Below are 16468 nucleotides of genomic sequence, written 5' to 3'. Positions count from 1 at the left end.
GTGTAGATGTGTGCAGAGAACCACCCTTTTCATAAACTGTAGCATCAGACAGATCAAACATAGACTTGTTTATTTTGTACCTGAGTACAGCAAACCTGTTCTAAGTGCATCAGCATTAAGATCAGTCCATTTTGCTCTTATTCAAATCATAGATTGTGTTTTTAATTGTTTTTCCGGAGTTGCATGAAGCACAAATAGAAACCAGTCACCATTTTGATTATAGGATATGGACTGTTGATCTTGTCACATAATATAAAGACATTCTAAACATACAGTATTACACGTGGTGTGGAGCAAACAGGACATTCTCACAGTTTCTGGGAACAAGTACATTTGACACCTGTTTAACTCACAGCAGCTATCAGCTCAAATGATCCCTCCCCCACATCACTGATGGCCTTGGTCAAGCAGCGTTTGGACACAGGCTGGGCAAGACTGACTCCCTGCTTCGGTCTAAGGGCTCAATGCCGAGGCTATGGAAACAGTTTCTATCCCAACCCTCAGTTTATTTAGTGTGGAACCTCCGGTATACGCCACTTACACTGATAACAATCTGCCTGAAAGCAAAGAGCTTAGGAGACAGCCTCATACAAAACCATGCTCACAACAAGGCATAAAAACTAGGCTATATAAACACAACTAAAGAACACCTGAACATTCATTCATGCAAATCCACCCAGGTATTCACTTTAGTAGTAGGTTGGTTTATCAGCACTTGGTAGTACTGATATATATACCGCAACTTGTATAGTTTACAACTGTACACCATTGTGTTATATTTCAAGATAACTCTTTGATTTGCATACTCCACACAGAGGTAACTTTAAAGTCCTGCTCACATTTCCCTTGAGTAAATAAGTCACTCATTAGCAACCACATGCTAAGCGCTACATTCTAGTCAGGGGAGCTTGTGAGATGTAAATGACAAATGAAAACATTGTCAAAAACCTAATGGGGTGTTTGATGAGAACTTAAGGTGATAAGGAACCATGCACACAAACTATTTTGATTAGTAAACAAATGTTTCATTGCTCAACCAAGGCCCAAAGCTTACAGCTGGCTGACTTCAAGGCTAAATGTAAAAATAGCTGTTTAAACATGGAGGCTTTCTCTGCTGCTCTGCACACCTGATGTTTCTTCACACAGAACGTGTTTAAATGAAGCCAAAGGTACATTTTTGCTCTGAATGAATGCTGATTTGAAGGGTTATATGATGTTAGCTCTGAAAACTACTGATTAATTAAAGGGACCCTTCATCAAAATGAAAGTTTTGTCATTTACTCACCCTCATGTTGTTTCCATATGTATGATGTTGTTTTCATCTACTCGTAGATCACAAAAGGAGATATTTAGCTGAATGTTAACACTGCTCTTTATCATATAACAAAAATGAATGGTAATTACTGTTAATTATTAAATGGCAAAACACAACATTAAAATAGGCTATATTACATATAGATATCTGTGAGGAAAAAAGACCTAAAGACTTGGTCACCATTCACTTTCATTGTATTGAAAAGAGCAACGTGAACATTCATCCTATACTGTATCTACTGCATCACAGGAGTTTGGAACAACACGAGGGTGAGCACATAATGACAGAATTGAAATTGATGGTGTGAACTATTCCAAAAATTATCTGGCGTGCTTCATCTAATTACATTGTGCTAATAATGTTCTTTGTTTTGCTTCCTCACAATTCCATTACTATTAAAAAAACAGACCACTTTCAGTGCTTAAACACATTTTTGATATCCTAATCTCCTCTGAAATGTGAGCAAATAAATAGGGTTTTTTTTATCTATCACCCATTGATGTCATACTTATGTCATCACACGTGATCTGACTGGCCAGAATAGCAGCCAGGAACCAACGCATTAAAGCCTGACTCACGCAGCATCATAAAAGGGTAGATTGGGGGACAAGTCAGTTTTTCCATGACCCAAAAGCCGGTCAGACAAGAGAGGGGGAAAAGTACAGCCTGTTATGTCCGTTTTTGGCTTGAGCAGATGCTAAGGAAATGCTGCATCAGTCCACATCTTTATAATGCACATATATCTATCTATCTATCTATCTATCTATCTATCTATCTATCTATATTAGTATATAATTAATACATAATAAATCATTAGTATATAATAATAATTTCTTAAATAACTTAATAACAAAGCAAATAATGCTTTAATAAATTATTTTCACTTTTCCGATGAAGATCACTTGCAAATTTTGCCGACCATGCAAACCATTAATATCCACTAATAATGAATCATAATAAACCATGCCTTTGAGAGAAAAGCTGTTAAACACTGACTAATCCTGCAGCTGTAAGGGGATGCCTCACAGCTTCAGAAGGCATGCATTTGTGCAGTAGGTGTCTCCACCTGCTTTGTAGAGTTGGTTGTTTTCTTGTTAACGTGGATGGTGTCAAAACAGGAAATATTGTCTTCAGCTGTACACACGCTAGCCTCTGTGCATTACTTGGTAGCGGTAAATATTTGTATAGCAACACAAGATCCTCTGTTAAGACGCTTCTTTTCACAGGAAACCTGTAAAACCACTTCTTGATCTATCATGCAGCACACTGTTGGAACCAAACAGGCTTTACACAATATTCCTAAAGTTCAGTTGTAAGTGGTGCTCAGTGGAAATAACATTAATGTGTGTTGGTTTCCGCTTCGTCTTTGACATGAACGCCTGAATTCAAATGTATAGTGCATCTGAGGTTAATATGGGTAACTTGCTTCTTTGAGAGGAGAGGAGGTGCTGGTCTGTAGGAGGAGCATCAAGCCGTACTGTCCTCCTGACACAGAGGGGAAATGAAAATGGCTAATGTTTTAGCTGGGATGCTACTAAATGATGCCTCAGTGTAGAGGGTGAAACAACCTCGAAACCAGATTTGTTCTCAATTTGAATTACTGAGAAGGAACAATGTTTTCAATTAGAGCAGTCATTCCCAACCTCTTAAGCAAACTCCGGTTTTTAGAGACTTTAGATTTTGGATTTGCTTGTTAAACCTATAAAATAACTTTTTAACTTACTTAATATTAGAACTATTAGGAAATATTAGGACTTAAAGGGCTGTCGAAAAATCGAACTGGCTGAAATAGTTGCATTTGAAAATGTTAAAATATTTATAAAAATGATGATTAAAGTAAAATGATTAGAGAACAAACTATGTGTGAATTTGAAATGGATGATAGAAAATACTTTGTTTATTTGTGTACAATACATCTCTTTTTCCTATTTTCGTGTCTCATGCCTCAGCCAATCAAAACCAATATCAAACTAAATGGAGTTATAAAATAACAAATCTTAAGCGGTTTGGGATTAAGCTGATTTTTATTAATAAAAATTTGGATTTAGATTTGTCGGCCAATATATCGGTAATCGGCTTTCAAATATAAAGAATTATCGGTTATCGGTATTGGCCAAAGTTTTCATATCAGTGCATCCCTACTATCAATCATTTTAGCTTGAACGTGAAAAAAATATAATCTCAAAAAAGGCCATTTTAATAATATTAATAAAATATGCTGAATTATATCCAGTTTAATATGAATCAAAAGCAGTACCTTTATGGTTTGGTGTCCATTAAGAGATACTTGAGCCTCACTGGGCTGTTGAGGTAAGTGACACAAGAAAGCTTTGGAAACACTGATTCCCACCATACATCAGTTTTATTAGGAAGTTGATTCGGTAAGCATGAAAAACAAGGGAAGATCAGAATCCTCAGGTAAACATTTTTTACGGATGGCTGAACATCCATGCAATCATGTGAAATGCATCAATTATGTTCTCTTGGCTTCTTACTGCAGTGCTTGAATAAATATCGAAGCCATGCATCAGCGAATGCGCAATAGGAAACATTTCCCCGCCGCTGTCACTAGGCAACCTTGAAACGGATGACTCAGAGAGCTGACTCAATAGGTACTGTGACGAAGTCAATCAAGAAACACACACACTCATACACTCACCATCTGTATGCATAGAGGAAATCTCTCAGTTGAGGTAGAGAACTAATCCCTGCTTCTTTACCTACTGGCTAAACACCTCTGTGTTGATATCTTCTGACAGCCTCCACCCAGCCTTCTCCACACCCTGTAAATAAATACAAACATGCACTTACTCCAACACTTTGTTGAAACAATTACTTTGCAAATAAACATCCTACATTAATTAGGTAAGCATTTTAGCTCATTTAATAAAGATGTATATCGCCTCATCATCAGCATGCAGTTAAAGAATTGCAGAAATGCATAGATCATTTTCATTGCAAGTTTTGATTGTAAATGACTGAAATCAAACTATTATTTTCAAAGTAGCTGTTAAATAAAATATGTATTTTCCCAAAAAACTTTGAGGGTGGCTAACCCTGCAGACTAGCATTTCACGTTTTATTCTACGATATAAAATGCATAAATTCCACCATGTCACTACGAAACCAAAATTTATATATTTTTAAATGGAATATTGCAGTATTTAGGCCTATTATAAATTATTTATTTTATAATAATTCACATGCCCTCTTAATATTTAATCAAAATAACTTCCCCTTTCACTTGCAGCAATATCTCTTCTCTTCTCTGATGACGTGTTTACAGACGTGAGAGCTGGACAATCTGTCTCTCACATGATGTCACAGCAATAGAGTGCAACAGTGCCCTTCTCCCATAGGGATTTCAAAAAAGTCTTCATTAAAGTGTAATAAGCCATGAAGCAAATCAATCAGCTATGAGGTGAATCATAACATAACAAAGAAAAAAGTTATTTAAAAAAAAATCTGAACAAAAAATACAAAGGGTACAAGACTGTGTGGCTTTAGTGATGGAAACAGCATCGTGAACAGCATAATCAGATGAAAAACTATGGAGAAATATAAAACTACTCATTTAAAAATGTTGATTATATATATATATATATATATATACTGTATATAAAATAATATATTTTAGGTTTTATTGCAATAAATACATATATATTCAAATGTTTAAGTATTTTGAGAGCATAGGGAAACCAACTTGATTACGTAATTTACAGTGCTTCACGGGAGTGTGCGGAGCTAAAGAGTTATTTTGCCTCGTTTTGCTTGTTTCGACTCTCTGATTGGTGGAATTTTCGATACAGGTAATGTTGTTTTTCACCATGAATTCCACTGTTAAACACTATTATTAAATGTTCATAAGTTATCGTTGAAAATCAATTTCCCTGTGAAGAAAATGAATAGAGTTTTTACTTCCAGAACCCAATTGTTGCACTCTGTAGCAAACCACAACTATCCAAACAATTCATGATTGACAAAATCAAGTCCTACCCTACATCTTTTCTTGTTTGAGAAGCCGTTTGGACATGCACACACAATAGGGAAGAAAAGACTAGGCTATTGCAACTTCTGTTTCATGTCGACGACCTTTTATTTTGTCTTGAAAAAGGTGGTTTAGTAAGTGGCTATATAGGACTACAGAGGTTGAAGGGGACAAATGTCAAGTTATATTTCTTTGTGAAGATTATCATTGATTAAGATTACCAAAATGAATCATAAACTTTCAAAAGAGCTTATTTTCTGCAATAACCCAAAAGCTGTAGGACAAATCTTGCAGGAATTTTGTCGAAGGAACAAGGGTGGTGCTAAATTCCCTGCTGGAGAGTTAATATGCAAATTATCTTCTTAACCTATTTTTGAGACCCTGCTGAGTGTTATTAAAGGTACAATATGTAAGAATTTTGTAATGAAATATCCAACAATCACTTGCACAGTGTGATATATTTCCTGCAGTTGTGTACTTACAATATCCCAAAGAAGTTCCCAAAGATTTTTAATTTCAGAGAAATTCCAATTTTAGATAATGGCTCGTCCCTGGTCATTGTCGCCTGTCAATGACGTAATATCCGCGTTATCCCTGGTTTCCGCTGCCACAAAGTAACCATGGCGACAGACGTGGACAACTGCGTAACTTACGTCTAGCGGCACGCTCACGCTGTTGTTGTTTCATTAAAACATTATGGACCATGGCAAACAGACCTTGCGACTAAAGGAGAACTAAAACGAGCATCAATATCAGCGTGGCGTTTTTGAGATGCCGAGAGCTCGACGTCCGCGACTAACTTCGACTTGACAGAGACACTGCTATTCTAATGTTGATCTAGCTTACTGCTAGTCTCATACAGCCAACAAACTAACACACAGAATAACATTATAACTTTCAACACACTCAACTGCAGTTTAGTGTGATGTAGACCAAGTGAAACAGCTGCGTTACCTCACAAGTTTCATTCGTCTAATAAACTGACCTGTATGAATAGTAATACAGCGCTTAGGCCTACAGGTAGTTCGGGAGAATGAAATGTCCTTATTCCTTTATATCCGCGGGACTTGCGTGTGTCGCTGATATCTGTCTCTCATTAGTAATCGCGGCCTGCTTCTTCATACCACAGTCATGTTAAAAACATCAATGTATTCACTCATCCATAAACATAATTAGATCAATCCGCATGACGACAAGTTCCATAATTGTCAAAGATGTCAAATCATCTTCTCAGTTCTCGCGTATGCTTTGTGGCGCTCTCATGAACTCACGTCAGAGGCACACACAGAAGAAAATGAATAGTTGAATAAATATGTATTTTATTTTATTTTTTTGCACAAAAAGTATTCTATTCGCTTGATAAGCTTAAGGTTAAGCTACTGTAGTCACTTGGACTATTTTAACGATGTTTTTACTAACTATTCTGGGCCGGCAGATGCAATTACAGTCTAGCAGCCTGAAGGAGTGAGCCAGCTCTCAGATTTCATCAAAAATGTTTTAATTTGTATTCCGAAGATGAACGAACGTCTTATGGGGTTGGAACAACATGAGGGTGAGTAGCCTAATTACTGACAGAATATTCATTTTTGGGTGAACTAACCCTTTAATTAGAGTAGTGTATCCTTATCATGGGCATTTCATCATTTTGGACTTTTCATTGACAGTAAAATCTCTCTTTTTTTGACCAATTTTACCTGTAGAAAAAAATGTCTAATACATCTGAATAGCCTATAAGGCGTTTTTCACTTTAAGAAACACTTTCCCTCATTAACAGTCACAATCCTAATAGTAATTGTTAAGACTGATGTGGTTTGGAATTGGTAAATTGTGTTTGCAAAATATATATGATCAGAATATGGACTTGCCTAATAATTAACCACTCACTGTAGTAGTAGTAGTAGTGTAGAAGTTTTTTGGTCCACCTCCAGTAAGCAGGAAACACTAAACAGCAATCAGAAACAAAATAACAGCATTGGCTCAAACTAAATTCCACAAAGACTCCAGATTCACCTCATGACTTTCTGCTCTTTTTCACACATGTGACAAAAACAGATCAGGGCGTGGCGTCCTCTGCTGGACATTATAGAAAACACAACCTCAATTTGAACTTAAGTACACCCAGTGGCCTATCATGAACACAACTTTTCCTTCAACACAATCTTATGAAGAATACTAATGTAGTCCTACACTGGCTTTCTCTATGATGTGTTTGTGTATTTTTGTGCATATTTAAATATATAAGAAGACTTTATTTATATAAATAATATATTTCAGAGTCAGTAAAGTAATGTTGTAAGGCATATTACGTGCCTTGCAGAGCAGAACCCAATTGCCTAATATATCACCCATTTATTGTTGCCCAGATAGCAACATAGTGTCGGTCCAGATCCGGCCCACATCTGGTACGCATTGAATCCACATGTACCAGATGTTGCCCGGATCTGGGCCGACACTATGTTGCTGTCTGGGTGTATACTAATAAGAGTGGAATATTTAGATTATACAGATACAAGACATGAATTTAGCCTAATACCACACATTCTAAGGCTTCTTTGCACTGCAGATCAGGATAAGGGAAGCCCCATCTCTGAGGACACATGCACAGGATGCCCAAGGTGCTCCTCTGGCAACAAAATCACTGATGCTGGAGTTTTACTCAACACACTCATTCAGCATCAGGATATTGTTCCCAGCTGGTAACAGATACACGCATGCACACACTTCCATCGGGCCCGAGCGTGGGGAGGAGCAAACATCCAGCTGGTAGTTCAATCAGATGCGTGACAAGAAGGTACAGGGAGCCTCGGGTTTCTTCACCGGGAGTTTCGTACTTGTCATAGTTTTGCTCCAAGCTTCTGAAACTAAAGAAGACCCCACAGCTACCATTAAAATGAGCAGCTGAAAGTGCTGAGGTAGAGAGAGGGCCGCTATCGGAGCAGATTAGAATGGTATATTTGCTAAACCACAGGTTCTCAATGTTTATATGTTTCTAATGAGGAAAATAACCAGGATGTTTTTTTTTTAAAGAGACTATGACCAGTGCTGTGAATCAAAACATTATGCTACCTCATGCAACTTTTATAAAATATAAAATATCATGAATACCAGTACAGTTCTGACACTAAAGTTTTTATATAAATCCCTTGGGATCATGTTTCACTCTCAGAAAAAGTGCTTCTGTGTCTCAGCCTTATAAATCACTGAGGGGAATGTGCTCATCCCGAAAGAAGTTGCACTATGGTAATAGCCTTGTAGGGGTCCCGAAGCCTATAGCACACCAAAAAGGGAGGAGGTTCACTATTTTAAGTGAGTTTGTGCTGATCTTCCCACCAATTGAGTGGTAACACTTCACAAAAAAAGGGGCCCAGAACCTCACGCTATCCTTTTACACGCGGAGAGCAGAATCATCATATCCCTCAAACAGACGATAAGTGACACCGAACAATCCATGAGAGCTGTGTAATTGGATACCTTTGGGCTTATTCTGAGCATGCAAATCAGAGCCAGTGGCGCTGAGAGTTACATGTCCCACTACAACATCAACTCTATTCGTCTGGTGCCCCGTTGCATTCTGGGTAGGGACAAAAATGAAATGTCAGCCTTGGCTGTCGTAACCTTTTTTGGAAAAGTTGGGAAGTGCCTCGTACAGCAGCTCTGGTGTACAGACGGTCTGAATAGTGAGAGTAATTCAAGATGGATTTGTAAACACAAATATATTATCACCTTCTGCTTAAATTAAAACGGTGCTTTACATTGCTTCATTCATTTATGTGTTTATAAATCAGCCCAGTGACCTGCCAATAACATTTCAAGCTTTTGAAATGTAAACTTTGAATACCCCTACATTATTTTATAATTAATGTTAAAAATTATATTTTTAGTAGGATTATATATATTGTTTAAAAATAAAACTATTTTAATTGTATAAATATTTTATATGCTATAATATACAATTATTGGTAACACTTTAGTTTAAGGTGTCTTAGTTACAATGTAATTATTCATTTAAGTACTTTAAGTATTTACGCATAATTGACTGTTATTAATATAGTTAGTATGTAACAGGCACTGTACAATAAAGTGTTACCCGTTTTAAAGTAAATAATAAAATTGTATTAATATTTATGCAAACAAACATAAAATATATGGAAAGAATCTGGACATCTGCAATGTTCGGCCAGAAAGGCTGTTTAATCTGCGGCAGACTGATATACTATTATAATTTCTGTTAAAATGTCATGTTTTATATATTTTCTGTTTTCATTTTATTTAAAGTTTTTATTACATTTTTGGTAATTTGTTGAGTTTTTTTTTTTTTTTTTTTACATATACAGTTTTATGTTTATATTGTTTATTTAGTTAACTTGTTGAAATAAAAAAAGTTAAGGTTTATTTATTTATTTAATTTCAGTTTAATGTTTATTGTATGGTTTTAGTTACCAATAATAGGCTATCCCTGATCTGAGGCTGGGCTGGTTTGGCTTTAGGTGTGAACTACTGAACAGAATTAGAGTGGCAGGAAGTTGACTGTTAGCCATATTAGCGATAGCTGTAACAGAGAGGCCATCAGTTGAGGCTAATTCCACTTAACTATTTACAGTCCACTTGGTATGACATGACTGAGGATGCAAAAGGATGAACATGTTATCTGACATAATGTTATCAAAACCCAAAACACCAAACTTTATATATTCTCTATAATAAAGTTGGACTCTAAAGTTGGACTCTGTTGATGAAAACACTGTAAAACAATGACAGTAATGCTACATAATTTGCAATATGTTTCCTATCTTATCTCGATAAAGACAAACATCAGCTTGAAGGAGATGATAAAACTAAAATAAATAAAAACGGAAAGATGAAAAACACCTGCAATAGTTTCACTTTGTAATGTCATTATTTCATATAACAATAAGAGAGAATAATACAGAACTGAACTTTTAATTTAAATAAACAAAAATATTTAAATATTTCAGTGATGCTTTGGATTTTATATCCCTATACTATATAACTATATAAATGCGCAAATGTATGACTGCTTTTGACAGCGCCTCACATCACGAGCTCAGTTCGTCTTCTCACCGGAACTTGCTTGCGCGTTCGCAATAGCAGCTTGTGATTCGGTCTATTCTATGTTAGGCTTGTTCCAATGGTGACAAGTCAACGGTCTGAAGAACAACGATTCAGTGTAATTGCCGCTCAATGCCGCTTTATTAAGGCAGAGCGCTAACCGCTATTCACGCACTTGAACGCCGGTGCAACGGCTGTTTTTTTTTGTTTTGTTTTTTGCTGATCTCCCGCGCCCCCCATGCAGTATCCTTGCGCCACCCCAGGGGGCGCGCCCCAAACTTTGAGAACCACTGCTCTAGTGAATCCTGAGGTGAAGTGTCTTCATATTTGGCTCAAAGGTTTCCATTAAACCTCAGTTTTTCTGTCACATTGACAGTGGATTGAGGATACAGGCTATTTTAGATTATTATTTATCTATAAAGAATATTGCCAAGTGATCTGGTGAGATTTTGAGAATTAAATGGAATGAAGTAGCCTATTATTTTAGCGATATGCCAAAATACTCATTTGAAGTGAGCATCAAGTAGATGATTATATTTTATTAGAGAGTTAGATTAGCAATCAGATCAAGATCCATATTAGTTTTTACAAGGAACATATCAAAGTGTAGCATTCTTTATTCTCAGTTGTCGGCTTTACATCCTTAATCTAATCCTGTACGGATGCTATATAAGGTCAGGGATGTTCAGTAGATTTTGCTGTATGCTGTGTCACTATAATTTAAAAATAAAAAAAGCTCTGTCAGTCTCGGCAGCCTGCCTGCCTTTGCTCTGCAGTCATGGATCAGGTTTAGGGTACTGTGAGTGAGAGGACATACTCTATAGAGACATTTTTTTATATATTTTTTATATATATATTCCTTAAATCAGTTTTTTAGGAAGACTTATACAAGATGTTATGCATTATGTTGAGCCGCTTTTATGCACAAGAAATTAGATAAGAGGAGGGTAAATACAGAGAACCATCTGCTAAACAAATGAGTTATTTTGGAAGGCATCCAGAAATTCTTAAAACAATCTGGATCCAACTTTATCTTGTGAGTTTCATTAAGAACTTTCAGTTCCCACATTACTACATGATGCTGATCAGATCATTAGTTTCATGTCGTTTATGAACTGAAATGAGATTAAAAGCAATACAAATATTTTTGGTCTGTTTCTCTAAACTAAAGTCCATATTAATTTTCATGTAATTCAGTTTTTTAAACATATTATTTTAAATAAAGATTAAAAAAAATGTATTTGACAAACTTTAATGGCAAGTCTAGTGGGTCTAAAGTGTTGAATCACACATCTGCAACCTTTGCACTATAAACTGTAACACTAGCATGTTTACTTACATGGGACCCCTTGCCTTGTATTTACCCCTCTTTACTCTGTTTACAAGATAGAGTTGATGTTAAGTAAAAAGCCACCTGTTTTAAGTCTGGCAGACGTCTCACTCATTGGATCACTGAGCAACTGCCACATGAGATCTGTTCCAGGCTGAGAACATGTACGTGATCTCAAAATAGAGAAAGGAAAAAACTTTTACGATATAAAATGCTATAAAAATGCGATGCCAGGTTTGTATCCAGTGTCATGGCTGTGTACTGCTATTCTGCTAAGTGTGAAGTCCATCCAAGAGATACTGTCATACTCATAAAAACAAGAGCCAGGCCTGTGCCGGCTCAGGGAAACCCCAAAGGTACTGTACAAGCAGAGGGACAGTCACCAAGTCGTTGTGCAACTGGCATTCCCTCCTCCTGTTGCATGGCTGACTACATTTCGGTCCAAAACTCATTGAATGAAAGACAGGTCTACTACTTGGGACTGTAAGACTGACCGCAGGAATGATCAAATGTGTGGCTATGCACATGCACACTGAGCTTTAGCGCATTTCACAGTTAGCGCTATGCTAAGCACTATAGCATTCTTTGCATGATTAAAAACCAAGAAAGGCTGGTGTGATTTTACACACAAACATCCATTCCCATAATGCCACGTGAATGCAGTCTGTTTGGTGAACCTAAAAGGAGACAAACATTGTTAATATTGTTATGTTGACAGTCAGTTAGCTCATTTGTGTGCCTTAAAAATCCTTATCAGCTGCTATTGAGAAGCTTGTTTTTGCATTTTTAAAGGTAAAACAGAGGTAACACTAAATTCAGGTTTTCCGAATATCACTTATGGCATCATAACCATTATCAGTCTGAATACTAATCCGAACCATTAAACTTAATGGAATATTATGGAATATTTTGAAGAATTGTTTTTTTCCATACAATAAAAGTCAATGGAGACCAAAGTTGTTTTGGATACTATTGACTTTAAAATGGACAAATTTAAAACACCTTTTTTGTCTGTGTTCCCCCAAAAAACGGAAGTCGTACAGGTTTGTAAGGACATGAGGGTGAGTAAATTATGACAGAATTCTTATTTTTGAGTGAACTATACCTTTAAGTTAGTCACAGCCCACAAAAACCAGATGAAAAGGCCTATTTTTGCATGTCAGCATGGCATTGGGAAAGACCTGGAGCTCCTGGGGGGCACCACGAAATCAACTGCTTACAGGCTTTGTTGGACATGACATGAGATCCAAGAGTCCAACTCTGTGGCATGGCACATGAGTGGCATTACTCAACTGATCCAACTTTTGGTGATCTCATTGTGGAGGTCCAGGACTCTCTCTGGCCTCTTGCCACTTTTTACAGGTCCCCAAGGGGCGCATCAACGATCAGCACAAGGGGAATTCGCAGCCTGGCAAGATAGGCTGCTCAATTAGCGCCTTCATGTATTTCACAGACATGGAAGTGGAGCGGTCTATGGCTACATCCCTCTCGTGCGGGGGGAATCGTGGGACAGGTGTTGCGTAAGGCCTCATTTCATCAGCGTGTAAATCAGGCTATGAGGAAGAATGCCCTTCATTCTCTACCCGTGGCATCACGTATTCACTTTAAGGTATTACTTCTAACGTTTAAGGCATTAAATGGTCTTGCACCACCATATCTGTCTGATCTACTTTACTCTTACCGCCCTGCCCTTACATCAGCTGAACTTGGTTTATTGTCCATCCCTCGTTTCCGGTTGTCTACTGTAGGTGGAAGGTCATTTAGTGTTAATGATCCTAAATTATGGAATTCACTACCCCTTACACTACGAATATCTCATCTGTGGCTACATTCAAGACTCAGCTAAAAACATATTTAACATGTGTTTTGGATAATGTGACTATATGTGTCCTTATGTGATTTTAATGTATGTGCGGGTGTGTAAATGTATTGTAATGTACAATGTAAAGCGACCTTGAGCTACGGAAATGTACGGAAAAGATTCTTCTTCTTCTTCTTCTTCTTCTTCCAAATGTGCTCTAAACATGTTTGTTTTGTGTGTGCCTTCAGATTTACGGCTAATGATGTGATCTGGGCCGAGGTCACTTCAGGGTGTCCTACATGCACACACAAACATTCCAACTACACACACTTGGTGTTGAGTGATTAATGTCGGGGAAGAGGAGGGGCGGGAACTGAAACTGAGGCGGCCGTCTTGGCTAAATCTGAGAGTCCCATCGGCATGCTTCCATCACAGCTGGTCAGCTGGAAATAGATATAGATGCAACTAAACCCGAGAGACAGGGAACAGCGCAATCTCTCTATGCCCTCGTTTAAGAAAGACATGATCAGCTTTAATTAGGGACAGCTTTTGAAAGGCATTCCCATCATGAGAATCCCTTATTGTAATTGTTTAATGTCCACGATGCTGTTGGCAGATCGAGAACAACTGATGATACACAGAACGAGTTGTAAATCTATCAAGAGAGGCTTAGAGAGAAATCTCAGTCTGTTACTGAGAACCTTGGCTTGGAAAAAAGCATCTCAAAATAAAACAGGCCGTGTTCCAGACATGTAATGATTTAAATACAGTAATTGCAACACATTTCTCACTTATCAACTTATTAATCATTTATTTTAACTACCTCCTGGCTGAAAAATGTAACAAGTATTTATGAAAATAACCACAGGAATGAATGCATGGGTAATTGATGAATAAAGTCAACATCAAGATTTAAAAAGGATATTGGTAACATTTGTTAACATGAACTAACAATGTGCAATGTATTCTTATAGCATTTATAACCTTTGATAATCGTATTTATTAAAATGTTCATGCTAGTTCACAGTACATGTACACAGTACACAACTAATGTTAATATTACTTTTGATCTTAAAAACTCAATTAATAAATGTTGAGATTAACATTATCTATTAATAAATGCTATAGAAGTATTATTCATTGTTAGTTCATGTTAACTAAACAAATGTGAAACTTGTAAAGTGTTATTTCTCACACACACACAAAAAAACTGCCATCATTTACTAACCCTCATGTCTTTCCAAACCTGTATGACCTTATGACCTTATTTCTTCTTTATTGTTCTTATTTTGAGTACATGATAACATAATTTTCATTTTGTTTTGTTTACAGCGTGCATCCATCATCGTTATTTTGCCTTATTAAATGATCCTTCCGTGTGACATACATTTTTAAAAGTACAAATATTACATAAAAGCTCATAAAATCTGAGATGCAGGCAAAATAATTATAAAAGAAATTGCTGTTTTAAATCACAAAGCATGACATTTCCCCCAGAAATACCAACACTCTTAAATTTTACTTTAGGGGTACAACAGCTTGTCACTGGGGCAATACCCTCAAACTGAAATTGTTATACCTTATTTTCCCCTAAATATTTAATTGTACTATTATAGTGCTTTAAGGATGCATATTACTACTACATTAGCTGTAGATAAGGTACAAAGTCATCCTTTTTGGGTAAGCTGTTGTACCCCTGAGGCAAAAACAAAATTCTGAGCTCAACATGTTCTTTTGCTAAAAATAGCTGCCATACATTCAGTCATAGAAAGATGCAATTAACACTCATCAATAATGAACAACCATTAAGTTTGGTTTGTCCACTCACACTAGCACTTTAACTTGTCATTAAATATAGATGTTACATAGTCATTAACACTGTTCTTAAAACAATAAACACTCAAAGAGAAGCAAAATAATTAATATTTCATTCTTTTTTGTTAAATTGTACAGATTTAAATCAATATTATGCCAAATAATGTTATATTCTAAATCACCTTCACTCACCAGCTCAAATCTTTTCTCTGTCCCTTTAAAAAGCATTTAATGTGATATGGCTCCAAACGCTCTTGATGCACCTGATGTAATGTATAAGCAAGGACAAAGAAAAAAGGTGTTATTGAGAATATGAAAAGTCCAGCCCCGATCCCCCACAAATCCCTGTCATTCAGGAAACATGGCCTTCCTGCAAACAAGAGGTAGTATGGAACGGGACAAGGCCTCAAGGGCAGGTAGTGGGCTGGAAGGATGTTTTTGTCATTGCTTTGGCCCCTGGTTGGCAACACACACAAGCAGGCAGACGTCCATCCTCAGGAAAAGAGCCTGTGGAGGAAGTGAAGCTGACGTCACATCAGCGCACTGTAGATCAGCACGTGCACAAAGACAAAGCTAACTGTAGAGTCGCGTAAACACATGAAAACAGCTGGACTTCATCTTATTGTGTTTTAACACTGTGATCGAGCCTTAGACCTTTGATCTGTGTGGAAAATAAACATTTCTCTGCGCAAAATTCTCCATATACGGCCGCTGCCTTTAAATCATATTGTGTAGGCACACGTCCAATAATGACAGTGAAGCAATAACAGGATGCTTACAAAAGATATTCACTTCAAGTGAATGAACCAAAACCTGCTGATATTAAGCGACATATAAATCTAATATAAATCATGAGTTTTTTTGTGTTTGTTTGTTTAATTCAGTAGATTGTGAGGTGCTTTACTCGAGTAACTACCTTATTGCAATGGCTTGTCCTTCTGTGTTGTGGACAGGTCAGGTGGTGTAAAGGACACAGCTGCAGATGACATACAAACACTGCTGGTTTTTGGGACGTTCAGACTGCAGGCTTTGCTGTTATAATCAGCAAAGACATTGTTGCAAGTACAGGCCTCATAAATTCATCTGATCCTTCGGGACATGGCCACCACAGACGTCTTGGCTACCTCTGATATTTCAACTGCCATTAAT

At 37.0% G+C, this 16468-nt stretch overlaps 1 long non-coding RNA gene across 1 annotated transcript; it reads left to right on the top strand.

Annotated features, from left to right (window-relative positions):
* Nucleotides 1–3969: 3969 nt before the first annotated feature.
* On the top strand, nucleotides 3970–8320 carry LOC309485909. The gene is made up of 2 exons (XR_014201329.1): nucleotides 3970–4100; nucleotides 7196–8320. It is a non-coding gene; the product is annotated as an uncharacterized lncRNA (long non-coding RNA).
* Nucleotides 8321–16468: the final 8148 nt, after the last annotated feature.

This window comes from Leuciscus leuciscus, assembly GCF_965113295.1.
Source record: "Leuciscus leuciscus genome assembly, chromosome: 21".
Lineage (NCBI taxonomy): Eukaryota > Metazoa > Chordata > Actinopteri > Cypriniformes > Leuciscidae > Leuciscus > Leuciscus leuciscus.
Note: the sequence above shows the minus strand (reverse complement) of the source record. Positions and strands in the feature narration are given on the sequence as shown.